The sequence below is a fragment of the Apteryx rowi genome, unplaced genomic scaffold, assembly GCF_003343035.1.
Source record: "Apteryx rowi isolate R43461 unplaced genomic scaffold, aptRow1 scaffold_240, whole genome shotgun sequence".
In the NCBI taxonomy this organism is placed as follows: Eukaryota; Metazoa; Chordata; class Aves; order Apterygiformes; family Apterygidae; genus Apteryx; species Apteryx rowi.
This window is the reverse complement of record NW_020448753.1, coordinates 232,944-257,859: the sequence shown is the minus strand read 5'-3', so window position 1 is coordinate 257,859 and position 24,916 is coordinate 232,944.

Here is a 24,916-nt window from a genome sequence, read left to right as displayed (position 1 = left end):
GATACAAAAGCAGCAGGTTGCTTATTGTTAACTTTAACGTGCGTTTCACATGAATGATCCTTACTGCTAAACCTAGTGGTACTAAAACCGGCAACTACATGGTCTCAATTAGAACTGGAACTTCAAAATTAGGCAAGGAAGATTTGAGGAAGAGCAGACACCTTGACTCCTTATCTATTTTTAAATTCTTTACCTTTTCCAAGATAGCTCAAAAAGGTATACCCCAGTCATGCAGTTTACTAACAGGTATTGTAGGGCTGGAACTGTATCGTAGAGGACAAGTTATGGCATCCTTGTGGAAAGGACTGAATGGAAGAACAGGCCTTACCTATCACCTGAATCACCATCTTAAGACAGACAGCACAGAACTGAAAAATGACAAAAAAGTTTAACTGAACAGCAGAACCACACACCAGGGTAAAAGATATTTACTGTTTTTAGATGCAGTCTTTTTTTGGCTAGAGATGCCTATCAGCTGCTAAGTGCCATTCTTCTTTTCAGATTTTAACTTTATTACCCTAGTGCTAAAACAAAAGCTACACAGAGAATGGAGAGGTCATTGAAATCATATGACCTGTTCTGTATTATTTTTCTTGCATAAACTCTGGCATATCTGCGTTTTCCTGATTTAATTTCATTAAGCTACATTTCAAAATGCAGCTTTTCCTATGGAATTATAGCTGTTTTTCCACTTCAAAAATATCCCAGAATGTAATTTAAAACATCATTAATAGCATTATTTTACTAATACTGAAACTTCTGATAACAACATTAGGTTAAGTTTCCATTACTCTACCAGCTGTTTTGTATTCTGATTCGCTTTCTATCTCTTGTATATCCTGCATACAGCACAGTAACTTTTGTGCATTTCATACAAGCCGTTAAGCTTCAGTATCGAGAACAGGATTTTTTGGCAAGAGAAAACGATGTTACTCCTCCCTTCACCACTAATATTCCCATCAGTAGAATCTCAAGAAAAAAAACAACTGGAAACAAAGATTGTGACCTTTATGATTCTTTTTTTTTGGGGGGGGGGGAGGGGGATTGCCCCTGATACTTGGGTATTACAGTTCTAATAACAACTCAGTGTGTTAAACAAGTATCTAAAGCATTGAAATAATTTGTTCCTCTTAATTCATTTAGGACAGATCTTTTCTAAATATTGCCACCTGCACATCACCTACACTGGCATCTCACCATCACGTGCATGGGCTTAAAGCTCTGCTTTCAGGGCTACAAGGGTAATTCACTTTGCTTTTCAGAAAGGGAAACAAAGAAATAGCAAACACCTTTTACAGCACTGCCACAAAGTGATACATTAAAAATCCACCTAATATATTTCAACTTTGGTTTTGGTGCTTTCCACCATTTTTGCCAGGAGGCCCAGGTTGAAAATAAAACCATGTATTTCACAGCAAGAAATATTCTGTTTTGACATTTTTAGAATGTATTTTTCAAAGGCTGCAGGACACACTTTTTTGCAAGCAGTAGCTTGCACACATGCTAAGTTAAACTAGGTATTTTATCAAGGAAGATATAAATAAGTTTTCCCCTTGTAAAGACAATTATATAAAAGGACACCAACTAGGAGCATTTCTCTTGCCAACTTAAGACAGTTCTTCTGGATTTTAAGACAAGGAGAACTTATTTGCAAAGGAGTCCTTGTTAACTAAAGCCAGTGCTATATGCTTTCACTAAAGAGAATTGATTTAGTAAGCAGCACAAGCAATACTAGGGGAAATTTATTCCAGGTTACCTCAGGCCCTCCATCTCCCACAGCCCACTGCTCCTCGGAGCACGCTGGTCCCTGGCAGCATACACTTGCACGCAGCTTCGCTAATAGCGACCCCGCCGTGGTTAGACTGCCTGCGAAAAGCCCTTACGTAACAGGGACTCCTCAGGGCCATAGCTGAGCTCTTCGAGAAAAATTGTCTATAAACATCTTAAATGCAGCTGTGTGCTTCAGGAAATAGTTTATTAGCAAGTAATGCTTATTTTAATAATTTCTGAACATTAAGTGGTTAACACTTGTTCCAAGCCTTAAGTATCTTTTGACTGTCAGTTTCATAATTTGCTATTATTTATTAGGAACTATTACATAAAATAAAGTATTTATATAAAAACAGGCACAGATTCAAGTGTTCAGAAAAAATTCTCCTTTCTGTAATACGGAGAGCCAGCATTGCTTCATTATTCATCAGAAGGTGTTGACAGAACATGTTTTGGGTTGTTTGATCAGCATTTGTTGAGCAGCAGGTTTTCTAAAAATACTTCCAGTTCTGTTTATTGGGAACTTGATTCTATTTTTTTCTTTGCATAAACCAATTGCATGGCAAGCTACGACACAAGCAGCCAGTGTCGTAAATATGCCAACAAATAATACAAAGCACAGAGCAATCACATTTCATTCATCTAAGCTGTAGAAATACCACAACCTTAAATAGGGCAAAGAAACTTCATTCAAACAACATCTACCCTAGAAAAAGAATAAAGCAACATTAAAAGAAGAAAAAAGCTACCTGTGCCCATCACAACACATACCAGAACTCTCCCTTGCAAGAGCAGCTCCAGGAGGGCCACCCACAGCAAAAGAGATAACCCAAAACAGGACAGGAGCCCACAGCCTGAATACACTCTTAAAGATATGACTGTATTACTCAATAGACTTTGTAATATGACCACATTATAAACTAACATCTTTTCAGATAACATTTTGAAAACATGAATTGTCACACTAAAAAAAAAAAAAAAACCAACAAAAAAAATCCAGTAACTTATGCAAGTACTTTAAACCTAAGTAGGAAAGCTGATTAGAGTTACCATTACCTGCATTACAACAGTACTTTGAAATGCCAATTAGTGGTCAGGCACTGAAGACATAACAGATGACAAGTCACTCTCCTACAAAGGGGATACAGAAGGCATGGGAAGAAGATGGAAAAGTGTAATTTCCAATGTTAAGAACAGAAGTAAATAAGACTGGACAGAAAAGAGTTTTGTCTACTAGTACTACTGAACTTATATAAGATCTTTGAGACAGTTTCTAAAACCCTTCAAGGCAACGGAGTTTTCCTTCCTAATCACTGTCAAAACAATCCAGTGTAACCACTGTCACATACATTCAAGAAAAACTTACAGCAAGCAGCCAGGAGCACCTTCAAGAACCAAACGTGACAAAAGCCAGTTCATAAAGCCATCTCCCAAGAACAAGCTGGACTCCTGAAACAGCCTTTTTTGTTTTTTAAAAAAATCAAATCATTCCCCCCTCACCCCCCAAAAAGAGAGCACGCCTTTAAAACGCACAGAAAGGGCCAGTCAAGTAATATTTTCAGCCTATCTACCCAGATGTCTTGCAACTGCTTGCAGAAACAGGTGTATGCACAAATGGAAAAGGGCCGAGAAGCTTCTATCCAAGATGCAGCAAGTGGGATTAGAAGAAAAGTGTTCTCAAAAGCTATTGCAGGTCTCAAAAAAAACCAAACAAAAACAAAGCACATTTAAACATAGTTAACTATTTTCCCACTACAACTGTAGACTTGCATAATTTTAATATGGTGATCCTAGGTTTTTAGGGTCCCCAAGAAAGGCAGTGCCGTTCTCTCCCTTCTGCAGGCTGGCGCCAGGCCCCCTGGCTTGCAAGGCGGCCACCCAGGGCAGGGCCTGCGGCTTGCAGGTGCAGCAGCGGCCATCCGAGCCAGGCACTGCAGGGATGCCGAGACACTGCGAAGGTGCTCGATTTTGACTTATGTTTACACCTAGTGAGCAATCAAGGAGAGGAATAAAAAGGGTAAGGTACTTCAAAGAAACAAATTTTGGCTTTTTTACCTCTAAAAGGGTTAGACAATTTCTGTAGTTATTTATACGCCAGTTAAATGAGTAGGTCACAATGAATGAATTCTTGCTGCCTAGCAGCATTATGTGCATTTTAAAAGGTATAGAACGGCCATTATGGAACTATGAAAAGCAGCAATGGCAAACTGCGTGGTGTTTATCTTGTCACTTGACATATCAAAATACCCACTTAGTGTCAGCATAACAGAAAAGTGTCTACAAAAGCAGGTTTTTGCACCACGTTTGGAATACTTGCCCTTATTTCAATGACAGGTCTTACCAATAAAAGAGATTCTTAATTACATGCTATTTCTCAGTGTTTATGAAACTGCAGACCAATAGTCATGTAATTAGAAGAAAGGCTAGATGTGTGATTGACTTAAGAGGCAGTTTAGTAAATATTTGGAGACAGACTGGTTTTACTAGGTAGCAAGACTGCTGGATGCAACAAACAATCAACACCATAAATTCACACCGTAAACAATTATTCTCCAAGCAGCCCATATTTGGTCAAGACTCTAGAGGGATACGCTTTAGAAAGGAGCTCCTAAAGAGCAACATTTCCGTTTTTCACATCATATCCACTTTCATCAACCTCACAAAGGAGATTATTTATTCATTACGAAGATATTAAAGCACTCTAAGCCTTCTCTTATCGCAAGGTATTTGTCATTATTTTGTAGAGAAAATTGCATTTAAAAAGCTATTTGAAGTCACTGCCACTTCTTTTTAATTAGTTTGCAATTGATTGGTTCCTTTGTGCACCCCAGTCTCCCTTCACAGATGTACCGCAGCACCCCATGTTTGTTCCAGTGGCAGAAAGCTGTCACCAAACTGACTGATTTCGCTAGTCAAATTTCCCTGTGGCAGTTTTCTCCTTAGCAGCACTCCCCGGTATCTGAATGCTCCCCAGCTGTCACACCTCATAACCAAAACCACCAATTCTATTTGAGGATTTGACCAGAGTCCCACTTTCCTCAAAACCAAATGAAAAAGGTAGCTAAAATTCATCCTTGCACACTGTCCTATTTGGTTGCAATCACCCCTGAGCACAGCCAGGACACTGCACGTAGTCGAGACGATCCCATCTATGAATTTTGAAAACGGGGGCGGTAAATCATAAGAAATAAGAATAGCAATCGGCTAGAGCTCCCTTATAGATCATCCTCTGCGGAAGCCCTTTGCTCCTCAGCAGTGCTTCGAACAGGTTTGTTTCATTCATTTCATTGACCGTGGTCAGCACCCTGCCTCCAGCAGCCACCTACAGAGCCGCCATCAGTTCTGATCCGATTCTTCCTTCAAGAAAAGGACACGGTCTGCTCTTGCCCTCCCGACTTTCCCCCAGGAAATTTCTTCTTGCCAGAAGAATGAAAAAGGGCAGTGAGCATCTTGGATTAAGTGGTAGAAATAACAATTTGAATATTTGTCTACGTTTGCATTTCACTACGGATTTACTCTTTGTGGCTGAGCCACCTCATTTACTGTGTTGTAACTCCATCAATCTCTGGCCCTGTTATTTCTCTGTATTATTGAGGGGCAGCTCCATTTAACTGAAGATATTCCCAATTTAAATTAGTATGTGGTAGCAGCAATCCATTCTCTGAATTTTAAATTACATTTCTTGAATGTCTTAAAAAAAAAAAAAAGCTACACTATCTTAATTTTTCTACTTTGGGAAGAAGAGCTGGCCAAGCACGCCAAAGCTATCTTACACTGCTGGGACTCAAAATTAATCATTTACATCTATGCAACTTCAGTGAAAATGGGTCAGAACCCATTACTTTCCCCTATGCAGGCACTGAGCGCCACTTACAGAGAATCCAATTACTTTTGTGGACTCCCATCAAAAATTAGTGTTTTCTCCCCATTTGTTTCAAATGTCATCTTGTGTCCCATCCCCTCAACACCCACCAAGTCGCATTACACTCACCTTGTCTCAGGCTCCTCCTTCTGCCAATTCCTTGGAAAAGCTTAGTATTATCCTCACCCAAGTTTAAGGCTGTCTTGGCACCAACCTTCCTTTCTCCTAATCTAATCTAATTTCTTATCTCCTATCTTGGTTTCCTTCATTAACTACTACTTTCCCCCTTCTCCGTGTACTTGCACTGTACACTCACTCAGTGATCTTTTGAAGAGATGAGGAAGTTCCACCACAAATGCATTTTCCCTTCCTGTAGCTATCGGCACCACAGCCTGCCGTGACTGCCTGTGCTGCCATGTTTCAGCCATTCCCTCTCCCCAGGAGAAAGCTGCTCCAGGTGTGCCTGGGTCAAGCTGTTCTCCATGAGCTGCAGCACTCGGACATTCCAGGGGCTGCCAGGTGCTGGCAGTTAAGGGGAAGGAAACAGACTCCCAAACCAAATTCCCTGCTACTGGACACACGGAAGCACCAGGCAGACATCTGCCCCCCACCTGTGCAGGACTTTGCACATGGAAGAACAGTTAGGCTACATTATACTTAGTCTATTTACCTAAGCCTATTTTCTTATGTAAAATTTGTAATTCAATATTAGAATTTTTGAACTTTTCTCCAGTATTTCATTATGATTTATCAGAACACATTTCCCCTCCAACTATCAGTGATGTAAAAAAATTTGGTTCTCTCCCACTTCTGTAACCCTTCCTGGCTGAATATATTAATTGTGAGTATGGCAGACATCACAGGGATTAAATACCACCACCACCTATTATTTCATGTTTCAGATTTTTTTTTTTTTTGAGTCCTTCACAAGTTTCCATTATAAGCTACAAAGAATAGCTATTATTTTTAAAAAACATCTTGAAATCCATCACAGTGAAATTACCTCTCTCTTTCCAGAAGAGATCTTCTCCACTGTTTTCACCAGTCAAGCCTTTTACCTTGCACAAAGAGAAAATAAACATCCTGCACTTCAGTCATTTATCACAGGAATGACCACAAAAGGCACAAGCAGCGAAAAAGTCCAGTCACAGTCTTTAATAAACCCTTCCCTCCCACAGCAGCCTGCAAAAGTTTGCAAGTTCCCAGCTCGCGCTGTTCTGGCGGTTGCAGTACAGAGGTTTACGTGAAGTAACATTGCCATTGTGCAGTGCAAACAAGGAAGAAGTTTTCTACCAAATGCATAGCTCACTACTACTACAAACCAGGTCAGCTGAGGAATCCATGTGAAAGGCTAGATGAGGTTTTGTTCTCCGGCATTCAGTGCCTGCGCACAGAAGTCCAGTGCTTTGCAGCGCGGACACACAGCTGTAGCCTCCGTTCGGGACTACGCTGCTTCAGGAGCAGCGTCCTGCTTACCTTAGGCAAGTAAGCAAGATGTTTCACCTTACCTTTTCCCAGTTCACACCTGGGATGCCTTTGGACTACTCACACTAAGTATAGGGAAAGTTTTCAGGAATCCTAGCAAACATTTCACTAGGCTTACCAAAATTTATTCTGTGCTATTCAGTGTGAACAAGTTTATGTGGAAGATGCATGATATGACCTTGTTGATCAAGATCTCTTAGTGCCATGTTTATCACTTTTTGTAAGATTGCTTTTATATAAGCACTTTCTAACTTCTCACTGTGTACTTGTACTATTTCATGTTCTACTTCTTATTCCTTATGTTAAATATAGGTAGCTTTCATTATTATAATGTCAAGCTAATAAAACATTAATATCCTGTGTTAAACTAAATAAAATAACTAATAAAATAATCTGAATACATAGTTTTAAATTTATATTTGTTCAACACAAAAAAGAACATTCACCTTGTCTTCACAGTTCACAATATTTCCTATTTTGTGTAATCAGCTTTTCTGCTTAGTAAGGCACTTGACCACTTCAATTCACCACCTGGCTGTTTAAATTCAGTCCCAGCCAAACCATAAACACCTCATAGCACAGGACCCCAATCAGGATAGCTGTGGCACTTCATGGCAGAACAAATCCTTCTAGAATGTATTAATAGTTCCCTGTTTGGATTCACCTACAAGTTTGGGGGCAAAGAAAAGTTGGAGAGCGTAAGGAATTCTTGCCCCTTTTCCCATTCTAGTGCAAGTATTGAACGTCTTGTGCCCCTGTCCTTAATACTACTTCTACCACCTCTTTTTTTAATCAGACTTCCAACACAATGCTACCTTACCTACCAAACCACAGAGGATATGCAAAAGTATTTTCAGATTGTATGGATATCTGTTGATGTGATTCAATTATTTTGGCTTGGAGGGGGGAGGCAGGAGGAGGGAAAAGTAATCAACTACTGCTTCAAAATCTCTCCACTAGAAAAGAGTTTAACCTCCAAAACACTCCTGTTTTCATTACCTGATCTTCCAAAAGGTAAATCCATACTACACCATCTTTCAAAATACCAAATTCAATCTGGATTCATACCAGTTCATTTAAAACATAATGTGTGCTTAACTGACCTTTATAGTAGAAAGGCAACATGCATCAGCTCCAACTGTTGCAATGCAATCAAAAGGTAATAGCTACAACTCATAATTTAAGCTTGAAAACAAACATCTTACACTCCAAAAAAGTGAGCATAAATGACAAATTTACATTCTATAATGAGAATTATTTACAGCTGTTTGAAACTTACAGCTTTATTACAGGTGTTTGCCTATGTATCCTCCATCATTTAAGGCAGGATAGTTCACCTCCTACTTCAACAACACAGCAAAACAGGCAGATGCTCAAGTCAGGGAGAGCTAATGGCATTGGGGAATCTATAGAAGGAAGAATGAACTTACAAATACTTCATGGAGATCACTGCAGACTGTCCATTTGCTTAGTTCTTAGATTTAAGATTAAATTCCCCACTCACATGTTACTTTTCAGTACTGTTACTGTTAGGAGAAAGTATGACAAAAAATAGCCTAGATTTCAGCCTATGGATTTCAGAACATAAGTTAACACCTCTTGCAGCTTGGGTTAAGGGCACTTAGATTTTTCCACTTGGATCAATTTAATAACATAATAATTTTCACTTATAACAGCAACCCAGAACAGCCAAGCTTTAAGATCCACATCTGCCTTTCTGAATAAAGAACCATTAATTCACTTGCTTACAGAAAAGCTTTATTGAACCTTTCCATTCCTCTTCTATGGTCAGTTCTCCATTGCTTGGGGCCTAGTAGCCTCCTACATCCTTCCAAAGAGTAGATATCAATTTTGCCACTAGTCAAATGCCAAAACAAACAAAACCACCAAAAGCCCCCCCAAAAAACAAGCCTAAATTCCATTATTCTCCTATCAAACCTTTTAATAATGCCCTATTTTGGTTAGGGAACAGCAGCAGGATCTCTGGCCTTGAAGAGATAATGAAGATGCTCATTACTGAATCGTATATTAAGAGTCCTCCGTAAAAGCCTCAGACTGGTAATGACTTCGGTTAGGCACAATTTTAACAGAACTGTTAAATGTCAATTTTAACAAAAGAATGAAAGGCCAACTGCTGTTCATCTTTGTTCAGCAGATGTAGAAGCTTTTTTTTTTTTTTTTTTTTAAACCGAGGAAGTTTATACCACCCAACATTACCTGTCTTTTTTTGACACTATATTTTCAATGGCCTGATGTAATTTATAAGTAGCAAAGTTTGTCTTGTACTTGCAACAAGATACAAAGCTAAACAACTACTTATGAGCACTGAGAACAGTGTTCAAGACTCATTAGCACTTAAACTCACACAGAACATATGTGTTTAAGTGCTAACGAATATATTCTATTCACTTATAGAATATATATACATTCAAGAACTGACAAACTCAACAAGAAAATTTTGGAGGATAGTACTGCACTTGCGACATTAAACATGTCTATAAGCAATCTGTCTGTTCAAATACCTACTGGATCTCCCTAAAATGTAGCTACAGTGAGTTGAAGTGAGGAGTTATCTTTGAAGCTTCTCTCTGGCTTCTTCAGCTTTTTTCGCTTAGAATGCATTCATACTACTTTCTTGCTACAAAACTAATTCAGATAAAGAGAAGGAAAAATCTGGTAAAATCCCAATTCCTTTTCCTACACAGTTCCAGAAGCACACACACTTGTTGGTACCCCGTATGGAGTTGAAACAGGATGTTAACAGACTATTCTTTTAAGAGTGATTACGATTTGTGAGATAATATGTATTTAAATGCCTTACATGAATTTCTGTATAAGTACTTCAGTATGTTTTATTGACACAATATACTAAAATGACTCAGACTGAGTTGTTTCTATACAGGAAATTAGCATTCTTAAAGACATCCGAGAGTCCTTTAAGCAGGCAAGTCATTGCATGTATTTAATGTTGTTATAGAACAGGACTACCTCTCACAGGCTCTTTTGGATCCATATTTACATTTATATAAATGCACTCAAAAATTCAGATTAAGTTCAGTTTAAATCCTGAATATTTAACACTCAGATCAACATAATACATTATGTCAACTGGGAATGTGCGTGTTATTGGAACAATATGGGAAGAACTCAAAGTTCCCACATGACCAAAGATTGGTTTGGTCTTAAAGTAGTGGAAACCATATATTCTACAAACAGAAGTTCAATGTTATCAAGATTTACTTTAGAGTTGTTTGGGAAAATTTGTAGTTATTATCAAGTGTATGCTAGGAGGGAACAACAGCATAAGCCATCATTATACAAACCCCTTAAAATATGAAACAGTACTATGGAGACCCAGTGTAGATCCTGAGAGCATTTAAGTTTTCTGTTTTATGCTATCAAAATGGCATTGCTTTCTTGTTGAAAAGAAGCAGTAGACAAATTCTGGGAAGACTGGGAAGACACAAGACTGCTGTTAAAGACTTAAACAGCACATGCATTATATTCATAGTGTCGAGGCATTGCAATCACTGCACACCACAAGAAAGGAGGTACATTTTGTATCTTAAGTCACTGACAAATGACTCTCACCTGCTGAAGCAAAGACTTGAAAGGACCATCCCCCACCTGTTTGGTTTTTAAAGACTGCAATAAATGGATTGCAATAAAATAAGGGCCTTACCACAGCAAGAGCAAAGGGAGAGAAAAGACTCATCACTTTAGGGCTAGAGCTACATCCTAGGCAGAATCAGCTGCTTAAGCAAGGGATTGAGCAAAAAGCATCTCCTCCTCTCTGTAGACCCTTTTGTCATCTCCAAACAGCCGCAGCAGCGAGCGCTTCCAGGGTCAGAGCTACTTTACTGCCCATAGTCTACAGTCCCTGTGCCAGCATCCCCTCACCTCCACTAGCATGCATAGGTGTCACGAAACTGCTCATAGTGCTGGGGAAGAATGGTTCCCAAACAGACCCACATCTTCAAATTCCTTTTCCTGGGAACACAAACGAATGATGCAGAGGGACAAAATTAATGTTAAAACCACCTTTAAAATATATGCTCATAAAAAATTACAACCATGAGTGAGCAGGTCATCCTTAAAGGATCCCTAGCCAAACCATTCTTCTGCAAAAGGAAGGGTAGACATGCTTAACTACACACTTAATCCATTTTGCTCATCTTTGGTTTGACTGGCAATCATGCCAACAGTTGCAGACATCAGTTATTCAGTCTGAGCTTGCACCCGTCTGTCAAATATGCTATACTAGCAGAGTGCCAAGTTAGCACCTGCACAGCCTGTTATAAGTGCATTTTCGCCCCCTTAAAATTGCAGACTCATTCATTCTTATTGCTAGCTAATGGCCTAAAAAAATTCCAAATGACTTCTCAGGAGTGAAAGCACTTCAATTTTTTTTGCACTTCCATTCAGCAAGCCAAACGAATGTCTCACCAGTTCAATGTAGTAACTGGCTTATGGGCTATGACCATTTCCTGAGTGCCAGTTTTAATTCTAGATTTTTTTTTAAGCAGGGTTCAATTGCCACAGAAAAAAAAAAAGTTATGTCTCTATCCTAAATGGTCTCATGATTTTGCTACAGAATCTCTATTTTTTTTTTAATTTTAAAATAGAATTAATCTACCTTCCAACCTGGTAACTGGATGTCTTCAAGGGGAACTTATTCTTAAAGTTTCTTTATCAGTTTTTGTATTACTATTAGTCACATCCTGGAGCTAAATATTAAAGTAACAAGTTTACAGCTTCATTCAATAAATTATTTTCATAAGTAGTGCCCCTCACCTAACAAAAAAGTGTCAAAACAAAAGAGCAAAGGGCAGAGAGGAGCAAACTAAGGAAGAATTCTCATGACAATCAGTCTTACTCTGATAAGGTTTTCTAGTCAGAATCTGGGCAAAGTGACAGGCACCAGGGGCTTTAGCAGAGATGGGATGGCAAATGAGGTAGCATGACACCGCCTTTGGTCTCCCTTATGTCTCAACTTGTTTCTTTTGCAATATAGAAGTTCTGCACGCTTCAAAATTACAGCATCAGCATAACCCCATCATCTTCCTCCAATTTTGATCAGTTCATGAACATGTCCAAGAAAAATTCCTTCAGCTCCTTGGAGCAGAGATTGTCCAGCAAGTTAGCCCAGAAGAAATGAAGCCAGAAATTACTGACCTGTTCCACTCTGCAAAGAACCCAGCTCTGACATTCTTGACTCCTCTTTGATTGGGCCAAAATACTTCTGCATACCCTTCCTTGTTTTCCCAGATACAACACAAGAGCAATGAAAAAACTTGCAGCTGGCATATGGACTCCTCAAAGTCATATTTAAGTGCAGACATTAACCATAAGCCTCCCTGGTCTGTTTGCTCAGCTTCTTCAGAGCTCTCTTCTAAATGACACGTAGGCAGCTACAACAAGCGACCAAGTAGCTTTCAGCTCTTGGCTCATTTAGTGGTGCTGGTGCGTGCAGGTTCCTCCTGATGGGGACTGCCCTCTATGTCAAGACTTATATGGGAGTGGTACTACTTCATAAGTGGTCCAAAAAACCTACCATAACAGAAATAAGCTTAACAGCAGTTAACTATTTCTCAAGTACCTAGATTTGGAAAAATGAAATTTGTTTTGAGTTTCAAAGAGAGATCAATCTCAAAAGGCATGAATAAATTGGTTTAGAGTTTAAAGGATGGCTCATTTAAGTTATCATGTTTATGGAAAGGAATAGGTATCTGACCAGTTTCTCTTCAGCACCTCAAAGCTACCCATAGTATTTCTTCCCCTGGCAGCAGCCACATTACTGCATGAAGACACTCTTTCCAAGATAGCTTTATGCATTTCTCCAGTGTCTGAAAATAAGGCTGTTAAAATATTTGGATACCTAATTCTTGAGGATGCTGTGGAAAGCATTTTCTGTGAAAATGGATTACTTCTGCTATATGTAGGGCAGCAATACCAATTAATTCACAATTAATTCAGGAACTGCAGCACATTTTAGTGCCACAGGATTACAAATAACAATAGCTCATAGTGACTTTAGACCAGTTTTTGAAAGTCAAACACTCATTTACAATAGATAAAGCCCACAAAGTAACATTTAGGTATCTTGCTGATGTTATCTTGGTAGCATTTAGTCCTCTGTAGCTGTGTATCTGAAAAGTCTATTGTCATTTTGGCAAAGACACGCGTTGGTCAGGAGGTTACTTATAGGAAGACTTTTCAAAGCAGGTCAATTCAAAAACAAAGGCTGAAGGAAAAGTTTATGAACAAAAAGAGCTGTAACATCTCAGGCAAGTCTAGCCTATTTTAGTAGATTTTGAGCGTACATTAGAAGACAATGTGTGAGCTGAAAGCCTCATCTTCACTGCAGAGCGGAAGCTTTCCTCAACTTGCACAGAGCTGAGGGTTTCCTTAGAAGGCCAGTGATTTAAAAGAATTCTTGCTGGATTTTTTATATTTGCCTTAGCACAAAGCAGACTTTTCCCCAAAAACTGAATAGCAGTAAGTCATCTTAATTAATACATATTGTTGGTTTACAGTATCTAAAAAGGAAGAATTTGCTTAATTTAAGTTCAGTTAAAGTGAATGACAGGCTCCAGCCCTTCCCATTTCTAAAGCTTTGAAGATCCAATTAAGTTTGGCTGTATAACAAACAAAAGAACCTAAAGCAGCTGAAGGACTGAAGAGGTCTAGAGAATGTTCCCTAAATGTATTGTTAGAACAATTCAAAACAGTTCGAGTATATGATTCATTGCTTTCGCGCCACACACAACACAGATTAGAATAAAATTGGAATAAAACTGGGAGCAAGTCAGCTAATATTTATCCATCTTCAAAAGATCATATTTTTCCACTTGTCATATGGTCAGTGTCTAGTATTTAGTGCAGCTCTATTAATTTTGGCTCCAATATCTATTTCTGTATAGAGAGACTCCTTCTTATATTAGAAATCCAAAGAGTCTTATCCCACAGATAAAGTTGTTAACCATTATAAACAAATTATAGGGATATCCCAAGTAATGTGCTTGATTTAATCAACAAGAAGTAAGCGATGTCAAATCGAAGGCAAAAATTAGTTGAGACTAGCTGACAATTATTTACAGATATATTCAGGATAAGAGAAAAGAGAAGACCATGGAATCAATATTGGATTTCAGCAAGTGAGGGCATCCACTATGCAGACAAGTCAAAGTGCTTTACTTTCTCCTCTTAATCTGAACAGAAGACAGCTAACAATAGAGCAAAGCAGATACAAAATGTTAAAGCTTCCAGTTAATTATTTTTACTAAAGTCACCAAAACCTTAATAGCCTTCACTGCATTTCAATTACAAAAGGACGCATGAAAGACTACTTTCTTATAGAGTTTCTTCCATCCAAAAAAGGGAAGACAGACAGCTTCTTTGGCAAATCAAGGTAGAGTGACGCAAGTATTATTTGAAATCACCCGAGACATTTGGTTGCCACAGTGAACAGGATTTCATTAGATGTCTGATCTCATGCTCCTGCCTCTGTATGTCTTGGTGGACACAGCAACCTGAAGACCAATATTACAACTGAACACTAAGAAGCAAATACATTCACAAAGCTTCCATATTGCAGAATATGAAGATGTCTAGATTTAAATGTCACCATTTATCCATGCCCACAGTTACTCTTCTCTAAAACGATTAGCTGGTTAACCAGTTCACAAGTCTGCCTTCATATGCACACTACGCATGCAACAGATGAAAAATGAGAGAAGGGACGCATTATGTCAAGGCTCTGTCCTGTTCTGCCATTCTTTCCCCCAGGACACTTCTTATTTGAAGGAAAATGCAACTAGTATATCATTTCATATGAAGTCTGTAGTTATGATAGGAAAGGAATTCTCCACTGATGTGAGTTCAGTACACTCCAAATTAGAGTACTCTATTGTTTTTTCTGGGCTATTTGAAAATGTAATGGTTTGTGTCTATTGTTTTATTACTCAGACTACTGAAACATTTGCCCGTTCTGCCCTTTTTAAGATACCTATGGGGGTTATGTGCTTTGGTTTGTTTCAGGTTTGTTCACGGCTCATTTGGACTAACCCCCCTACCCAAAACCTTACTGTTGCCTGAAGGATAAAGCCAAATAGTGAAGGTAATGTGTTCAAAAAGTCTGATGAAATAGCCTAGAGAACCCCCAGATATTTCCAAAACTATCAAAAACTGGGAAATAGTGCTCAAAACCTTAACAGTGAACTAAACTTTAACACAAGGGATGTGTTACTTTATAGCATCTGATGGAAAATAGCATTAGAAACTGAGTAGCCCTTTCTTAGCTAAAAAAAGGACAACAAAAAACTTTGCATAATCAATATTCTACAGTTAAAACTTCCTGAAACTTAAAGTCTCAAAACCCATTCCTTAAAAAAAAGAAATTTGAGAAGCCCATAGTGTTAAAATCATGCTACATCTTATTTATAAGCTCCCATCACTTTAATACCTGGCTAATTAGAATCCCATTGACTACATATAAAGAATGTCATTTGTTACAGTCTTGACTTCAAAAACAGCAGAAGAATATGCAGGTAGACTTTTTAAAAGTGAGCTAAAACATTGAGGATAGTAATTAACTCAACTGGTCTGCAAGATACCTTACACCCAGCTATACTGAGCTTAATAGGTTAGTATCAATTACACATGCAAGTGTTATTTTCTCTTTTCCAGTTAGAAGTCTTATGCTCTCCTGAATGATCACACTAGTAGGACTGACATCTTTTCCTTGCCACTAATGCACATTTGCAGTGGGAAACCTATGGCCAGAGGCCCTATTTCTTTATAGGTGTGGTAGCTACATGGATTATTTTCCTAATACCACAAAACATACATATAACAGTTCAAAGATCTCTAAACTCGACTTGAAATTCTCATACCCTACTGTATAAACCTGTCCCACTCACACAAATGGGAATGTTCATACAATAGCATAGTAAGAAGCTTAAACAAAGTACAAAATCAGGAGATGAAAGCTATAAAAAAAATCATTTAGAAAAGGCTGCCCTTGTCCTTTTACTCTTCTGCTGATGCTAAAGGTGACTGATAAAATGCTGACCTTGCTTGGTCTCTCGTTACAGTGTTAACGCAGGCAGTTAATATTGTTTGTTGTATTTGTAGAGGGGAAAAAATAAAAAATGAAAAATGCTTCAACTAAGTACTAGATAAACCAGTCCTGATGTTTAAAAGTTTCCTTCTGCTTTTAAAGCCAACTAATATTGAGAAGTTGAGTAGTTTTCATTAAAAAGGTTTTTTGTATGCATGTTAAATATTAGTGTTTATTCAGAAATAGGAAGTTTTTCTCTGCAGGACATGCAGAAAATAAAGGCACTCCATAACTTGCTTCCCACATTAGCTCACTACGAAGGTGGCACTGTCAAATCCACACACAGCTTTTAGTGGTATTATATGGGCACACGCGATACCTAATCCTTGCTCGTTATTGTCAGCTTCAGACAAAGGACGAAAATCCCTTCAGATTCACCTCGAGTACTCGTGCGTTACCTCCCAAAGAGGGCCAACAGGCTGACACCGTAGCTTTCGACAGGCACGAGACACAGATTGGAAGTACTGGCAGTTCTCCTGTAACAGTGAAATCAATTTTAGAGTGGCTGGTGGCAGAGGCAGCTACATCACCAGTAAAGTACAAATTGGACAGTTACTGATGTTAATGACAAATCAGTCAAGGGCTCTGGACTACCAGTAATTTGAAGATCCCATGCATTTCCCGAATCCAAGTCTTTTGTCCAACAGTTCTGACCAGTGTTAAGAAACCATGAAGCTGTTCTCGGAAGCAGTTTCCTGCTCACTAAAACAGCGAGGAGGCTCTGCCTTGGCAGCTCAAGGGCCTGCGAACACAGCTCTAAGCACGGTAACCACGCAGGCAGCACTTCCCTACTCCTGCCAGCATCTCTCCCTCCTATTCTCCTTCCAAGTCACGCAAGCAAAGCGTTCAAAGTTTGTATCTTACTTTTTAAGTTTTATGGGCTATATTATCCAAAAATCTTTTGTTGGTGCACCAACATCCATATTAGGATTTTTATTACACAGAAAAATAAAAGGCTGTTAGCGGTATATTTTCCATGCGTCTAAGTGAGAACGCACTGCCTCCAAAGGCTAGGAGCCACCAAGAGCTCTGAAAAGGCAGAGCTACTGAGAACCCTACAAAAGGGTAACAGAAATTGTCTTTCCTCTTTCAGCAGAAAGAACTGCAGGAAAGATGACCGATCACCACCGGGGCCACGAACAAATGTACATTGCTGACCACTACAAATTTATTTTAGTAGTCCCAAGAAAGTAGTTACATTGCAAATGAAGCATTGAATCTTTACGCTAAGAATAAAATTAGGATACTTAGATGGTAGCAAATTACTTCTTTTTTTTTTTTAATTAAAAAAACCCACAAATGTTCTTTTTATTCTTATGTTATATTAACACACTATGCTGTTCTCAGTTTCACCAAAACATAGCTTACTTGCTTGATCTTCCATTTATTTCCATTTGCACTTACTGGAATCCTTCCAAAAGTATCATTAAAACAGCTCAGACTGTGAACCAAGTATCTAAATCATGGTTAAGTTCTAATCCAAGGATCATTCATGAATTACACTTGAATTACACTTAGCCACAAAACTGTCCGGAATACAGATTAAAAAAGTAAAAATAAAAGATTGCCCTTTAAAATTCTCTTGAGTAGTTAACTATTTTTGCTGCCTTTTTTCCTGTTGGATAGAGTTAGTCTAATGATGACTAGAACTGAATAAAGCAATAAGACGAGGAAGAAGCAAAACTATGGAAGTTCTCTTCCATTTGATTTTAAGCTGTCAGTATGCAGATGAGACATAAGAGTTGTCACATTGCATCTGAACCAAGGGTTGCTTTAGCCTAGAATCTTAAAGTCTAACATAGGAATGCTTTGGAAAGGAACAAGTTATGGACTAAGAAGCACAACTTTTTTTTTTTTTTTTTTTTTTTGCCACTGCACACACTTGCAGACAATTCATTAACAGATTCATTGTCTCCTATTCATGACCCTGCCAGTTTGCATACGCACACAGATCCCCAATGGTTAGTATAGACTGTATTTTCAGTATTCTGGACAGAAAAATATGCCAGTTAAATCCTGAAATCAGGTTTTATTCCTCTCCTTACATGGCTACTCAAATGTAATCACTTGTCTCCTTAAAAGAAAAGAGAGAGAGATAACTACTTTAAATTCATGAGCTAAGCCAACTTCAGATCACACCCTGTCTTCCGGAACACCAACCACAACTACAGCAGTGAGGGGCTACTTGGACTCACTGTGTCACAGCTTCATTTTCTAGCAATTAAGTTCCTTAGGCAACAGTGGAATTGCACGTGAATCTGACTGAGTGGACCAAGGACAGCTTTACACTGTCCATCACATGCTGTGCTCTTCTGAAGTGCAGATATAATGAGAAGCCAGGAAGGGAACTTCATTTAGTACAAGCTGCAGAGCAGGAGCTCTTCATCTTACTAAGACAATAATTCATGCAGCTGGTTGGGGCGCCGATGAGAACTACCTGTAATAGCTGTGCTAAAGGCGACTCAAAATACATGCTGCTCCTCTTCAGGATGAGCTCCAAACATTAGAGGCTGACTTGACTAGTGTGAGGGGGCAGTAACGAAAATTTAACCAAGTAATTACAAGCAGTTCAGCAGGTGCTGCAAAACCAACTTTAACCAAAGCCATTGAAGAACATTATAAATCACACAGGAAACATTAGATATTCCACTTTTTTCTTCTTTATATTCATATTCTACCCCCTAGTTTTAGCCAGCTTTTCATGTGAAGTCTAACAGAAAAGAACAAAAGCAACTCAGCATTTACCATGGAACAGCAAAATCATGAAGGAAATTTAAACTACTTTATCTACACAAAAGATAAATCCTGTGGCAATTCGTAAGTTGAGTGCTCGTAATAAGTTGTGCACACATGTTGCTCAATAAGCAAGCCTTATCTTACATTGTAACCAATGGGACTACTTGCGAACAAGAACAACTCCTGCAAGAACTGAGCATAAAAATTAGCTGCATTGAATTAATGTGAAACCACTTACAGAGCTTTGTCTTTTCTTCAAGATTGCAAATTCAACAACTGCCAGCCTGACAAGAGAATTCTATTGAGCACAATAAGCATTTAGAAACTTGCATAAATTACAGCTGTCTATTTCCAGTGGAAATAATTTTAGGCAAAATGCTTGCATATGCTAGTTTATCCACCTGGATGGTATCTGATTTTAGCAAGAAACAATTCCACTTTTCAGTAGAAAATATGAATCTCAGTAACTCACAAGTCAAAATACTAGTATCATACATTACTTGAGCTGAAAGCTTCATTAAATTGGAAACATACTTGTTTACACAGCTATTATAAAAAATAGATATCTATTTTCAGCCCTTTTTCCTATTAATTCACCTTTTAACTCCATGCTATTATATTTCTTTGTCAACTGAATGTATGGAAAACAGTAATAAGGGAAAAAAAATCCTCAGTTCACGCAAAAGCTTTTGGCCCAAAACATAATTGATGTCATGGCTGTGATTGTAAGCAATCATTTACAGTAGCTGAAGCTTTTGAGTCATGAAGCATTATATCCACAGATTCTTTAGTACGCTAAAAAACATCCAGAAAAATGAAAATCTTACCATATGAAGTACAGAATACTCATGGATCATTGTCATCTTCTGAAGATTGTCAGGCCAAAGAGCTTCCCCAACAACCTTCCTCTAGTATTACCATGCAGACACACATCACACTTTGAGGCAGTTGTGGTTTTGGCTGTATTGCCCGAGAACTAATACTCAGTTAACTAGTTTGATTCTAGTAGATTTCTGCTTTGACATTTCTTCTTGCAACAGAGGATGCACAAAAGCAATAAGGGATGTGTGAAGTACAGTGTATGCTCCTCACTTATATTAACAAAGTCGTTAAATTTGACTGCTTAAAACATCTATTTTAGCCACTCAATGCTCAATGACACTCTGATTAACTAGCAGCACTGGACTGGCAAGCGTTTTTGAAATGTACTAGTAATTCTGTTTCAAATTACATATATGAATTGCTAAACACACCAATTGTTGAGGTACGCAGTCAACACCGAAAATCAAAGTTTTAAAACACCTCAAATTGGGCACTTAAAAAAATTAAGGCACTCAGCACCACCAGGAAATCTTGAAGGTCTCATTGCAGTTTAGAATCCATTTCTACATTCCCTTTCCCAAAACTCAAGTGCCTAAAATGCCACTGCTGACATTGCCAAGTTGTTTTTCTGAATACAATTACACTTGAGGAAAAAGCTTTGCAACTGGGAATACATTGCACTTACAAGAGCAGAGAGCAAACTGAATATGAAGCAAAACATATATTTGTGAAAAACACATTACAGAGTTCAAATCATGACTCCCAGTCAACTAGAGCAAATACATGTCCATGTTCTGCACTCTAGCTGTTCAAAAACCCCTAAGGAAATCAGGTGACTTGCAGTATGCCGAGCACAGCAGGGCAGAAGGGGAAGGCCCCAGGATGGTTTCTGATATGTTGCTGCACTAAGACCATGATGCAAAGCTCTAGTTAACCTGGCTGCATGAAACAGCACCACCTTGTCCTCCTGCAGCTTAGCAAGCATCTTCCAAATACTGTCCAAGCCGCTATCTGTGTCTGCGGGGTAAGACACTGGACCAGAAGTCAAGCCTGCTCTTTGCTGTGTCCCTGGCCCCTTAACTTCAGGTAATTCCCTTCGCCTGCTATCCCCTCCAGTCGGACTTCATTTCAGCTCTGCTGCATGTAGTCTCCATGGGACTGGGGCTCTAATCACAGAAATGAACTCCAACATTGTGTTACTACCTAACCACAACCATCTTTTCACCAAAAGAATTGCTCTGTATCAGCTAAAGTGTCTTCCTTAGTAGCCTCAGCGATTATGTGGGCACCTAATGTAATGACTCGCAGACCAAAACTGAAGCACGAAGGGATGATTGAAGCTAATTATCCCAATGAAGTCAGTCAGTTCCTAAACATTTGTTAGAGTACACATACACACACAAAGAGCATGTGGTATGCAGTATACAGGATGAACTGCCCACATTATTTGTTTGTGGTTTCCATTCTTGGTCAGCTCTCTAGGTTGCTGAGTAGAGCACTCTGTGCTATGACTTTAAACCACAGTACCTCCTGCAGACATGGTACATACAGCACACTTCTGACGTGATTCCAAATTGCACAGGATGACAGATCATTTTGAAAAGAAATATGAATAGGTACTCCCAATCTTGTTTCCCACATTTTTCAATTTTCACTCATTCATGTTATTCTGTAAAAGTAGATTTTTCACTGTTTTAGGGGGAAAATATATATATAATTTTTAGCATCATAAGCAGAGTTAACTATTACAGATGATGTGAATAACAGTTCCGATGCATATGTACTGCTATCCACTTTTCTTTTTAATTCAAATTAATATGATTATGTAATTTTAAAGCTGTTGGAAACTGCAGTCACCTCAGCTATTAGAAACAGTTTCTGTATATTTTATTTCTCTTAGCAGTAATAAAACTGCCACTTAAATTAACATGTTGCAACTCATACTCCACTCTACTGCAGAGGGTCAGCCTGAGCTTTATGTAGAAACCTGTAAGGAAAACTAACAGTTTTTTATTATTTTTAGTATCAAATGATGACTTTATACATTTTTTGTTTTAGGACTGCAAAAGACTACAGGAAAGCCTTTATGCAACAATTAAAGCAGCCAGAAACAGCCTTCTTTACATGTAGCCACTGAATCATTTAGATCGCAAAGCAATATACAGAACCTTGAAAATTAGTTTTTATAGGACTGTAAGTCTATTTCCCCCAAACTTGTACTTTGCAGGTTATCAGAGAAGAGGTTGAGTCACACAGTTAAAATAGATCATATTAAAAAGAAAAAAAGAAAAAAAAAAGGGGGGGGGGAGAAAACCACCTCTGCTTCCTGCCAGACGTTCTCTTTGGCTCAATTACTGAAGTTTGTCAAGGTCTGCTTAACAGCCATTCCTCCCACTCTCCACTCAGCACAGAATCAGGCTGGTATTTCATGATCCTTTCTTACTCTAAAGCAAATTAAAATATTATTTTTCCACTTAATTTAATCTATATCTTCACAAAAATTTAAGCCTTTTTTTTGTATGACCCTCAACACAGATAACTTTGTCTTCCATCCTTTTATGCATTGACAACAATTAGTCTCATTTAGACTTTTCTTTCTATTAAATTAAACCATTTGGCTGAATTTTTCTCCATAACTAATACTTAAACAGCCCTATTTGTTACTCTCCTCTAGGATCTCCCCTCTTTCTTTGACTATTTCTTAAATTACGTGGGTATTCACAGCCCACCACACTGCTTTGGCAGTAGCGTTGCATCTGCCACAGCTCATGAGCCACCAGAACCACTTGCTTTTTTGCAGTATTGTTACTTACAGTCCACCCCATTTCACGTTTTGTTTCTCTTTTACAAAGCACACAGCTGAGAAGGAACAAAAAAATACTTAAAGAGGACAGGTCAGACCCTGTGGTCCCACTGACAACGTACTCTGCAGAGGAGGGCTGCTGCGACAGCCTTTTGCGACAGCAGCTCGGGTCTGAGGGGCTCTACACTGCTGACAACCGACCCAAGCGGCAGCAACGGTGCGATACCAGGAGCGGCACCGAGGAACTGGGGTGAGCAGCCACAGTCAGCCAAAACGTACCTCACAGCTCGCCTATTTTACTGGTAGAAAAAGCAGCAAGGAATACCTAGGCAGGTGGTTAATGAAATCTTAGGTCTTGGAGCCACCATGGGACATAGGGCTATCAACCGCTTAGAGGAAGGAAAAAAGGGAAAGAACGAGAGCCAGAGTACAAGTACTGTTTCTATGCAAGTTTCAGAGGTTTGCTCATCTGTAGCTGTCAAATCATACTACTAAACATTAAAATTGTCTGTTAAACAAATTGCATTTTCTACTGAAAACATACAAACAAAGATAGCTAATTAAAAAGAACCATTGCAGCTCACTGGCTATGTATTCATTACATCTGAGATGTTCAGAGTAAGATAAATTATTTTATAGCTTTAGCATAAATACCCACACTTGAAAATTACATGGTATTCACCAAGAGAAAACCAATGCAAGTTTATCATAATGCAACGATATTATAAGCAGAATGCATTTTACAACATCCCTTGTCATCTCTTCTACAAAGGGATAATTCATAATTTTCAGTCACAATAAGGAAGCCATGGAAAAGTCAAAATGACTCCCCACCTATTCTTTTTAACCAGGTCAGCATATTATCTAGAATCATATTGCTTTTCTGTATCGACCATGCCTCTGCATAGTCAGACTTAGTGTTTACTGAAATTCAGGGCATTTCAAAATGTCGTCTTTTGGATAAACTTTTATGCTTATGAAAACAAATCCATCACAGCAGTAACTTTTGCAATTCTGCAACAGTATAAAATTCTAGGACAGAAGTTGTATTGGATATTCCATTCCATTATGGAAAAATAGCCAGCTATTTCAAAACCAGACTCTCAAGCTAAGAGCCTAATTATACTCGCTCAGCTCCAAGAGCCACTGAAACTGAACCCATGGTTTCCAAACCCCACCCATACAGACACATTTGGCTTCAGACTTCTGTGGTCTGCTAAACCCAGTTGCCTGTCACAGGCTTTAAAAGGAAAGGGGGGAGAGAAAAAAAAAAAAAAAAAAAAAAAGATATTGCCCTCCCTTTTGCATCCTACTTCTTCCCCTTCCTGCTCATGGAGGCAGCCACAAGACCCTCCTAGAAGACTTAAAGCTCAGTGAGGATGGCGATGGCTCATGTTTTACAGGATGGAAGGGGGAATAGGAATGGGGAAAAATGGAGCTGGCTGCCAAGGTAAACCTACTCTACAAGTTAGTGTCCATGTCACTCAGAGGCTTCAGTTCTGACCCACGCTGAATTCAAGAGATCAGTTTGTTCCTCTACACACCTGCTAGAAATGCAAACATAAATGTTAATTACTGCACTGGTTGCTCTAATACCCATGTCATTTGAGCAGGAAGGAGAGAAAGATCTCTTTTCTATGTAAGGAGCCACTAAACTGTCATGAAATACAGCTATCTAGTGACAGAGAAATATATGCCAAGTTTCATTATCCATCTGATCTCAGAATAATCTTCTGCCAGAGAGGAAGTTTAAAAAAATAAAATAAACTAGTGGTTGCATCTCACAGGATTTAGCTATATTTATATCTTATGTACTAATGCTAGTAAGAGGCAAACACACTACAACCCTAACCAATACTCTTGCTTATTAACTGCAACCATATTGAGTGAAATCAGTCCAGCAGTCCTGGTATCTGTCCAGTTAATGCTGGGACAGTACATGTGGCTCGCCAGCTGCCCGGAGCTCCTTGCCGCAGTTCCCTTCGTGCTTTCCACTCAGCTCGGCCGAAGACGCTGACATGACATGGTCAGCATATTGATTGTGCGAGTATTTTGCGCTCAGATGCCTTTAGCTGCACCAGGAGAAATGATTTCTTCTCCCCACAGTGCTTAAAAACACTATCCCCTAAACTGACTTGAGCACCTCATTTTAGATAATTAAGTTTCATCTATCTAGAAATAAGAAAAAGGAAAACAGTATGAAGTTAGCCAGCCACAAGGCAAAGAAGCTACCTAGAGATAAGTGAGTTTTTGTTCGTGACCAAATAAATGCTCACCAGGATTTGACATAGGCAAATATATAAAAGCATGCGCTCAA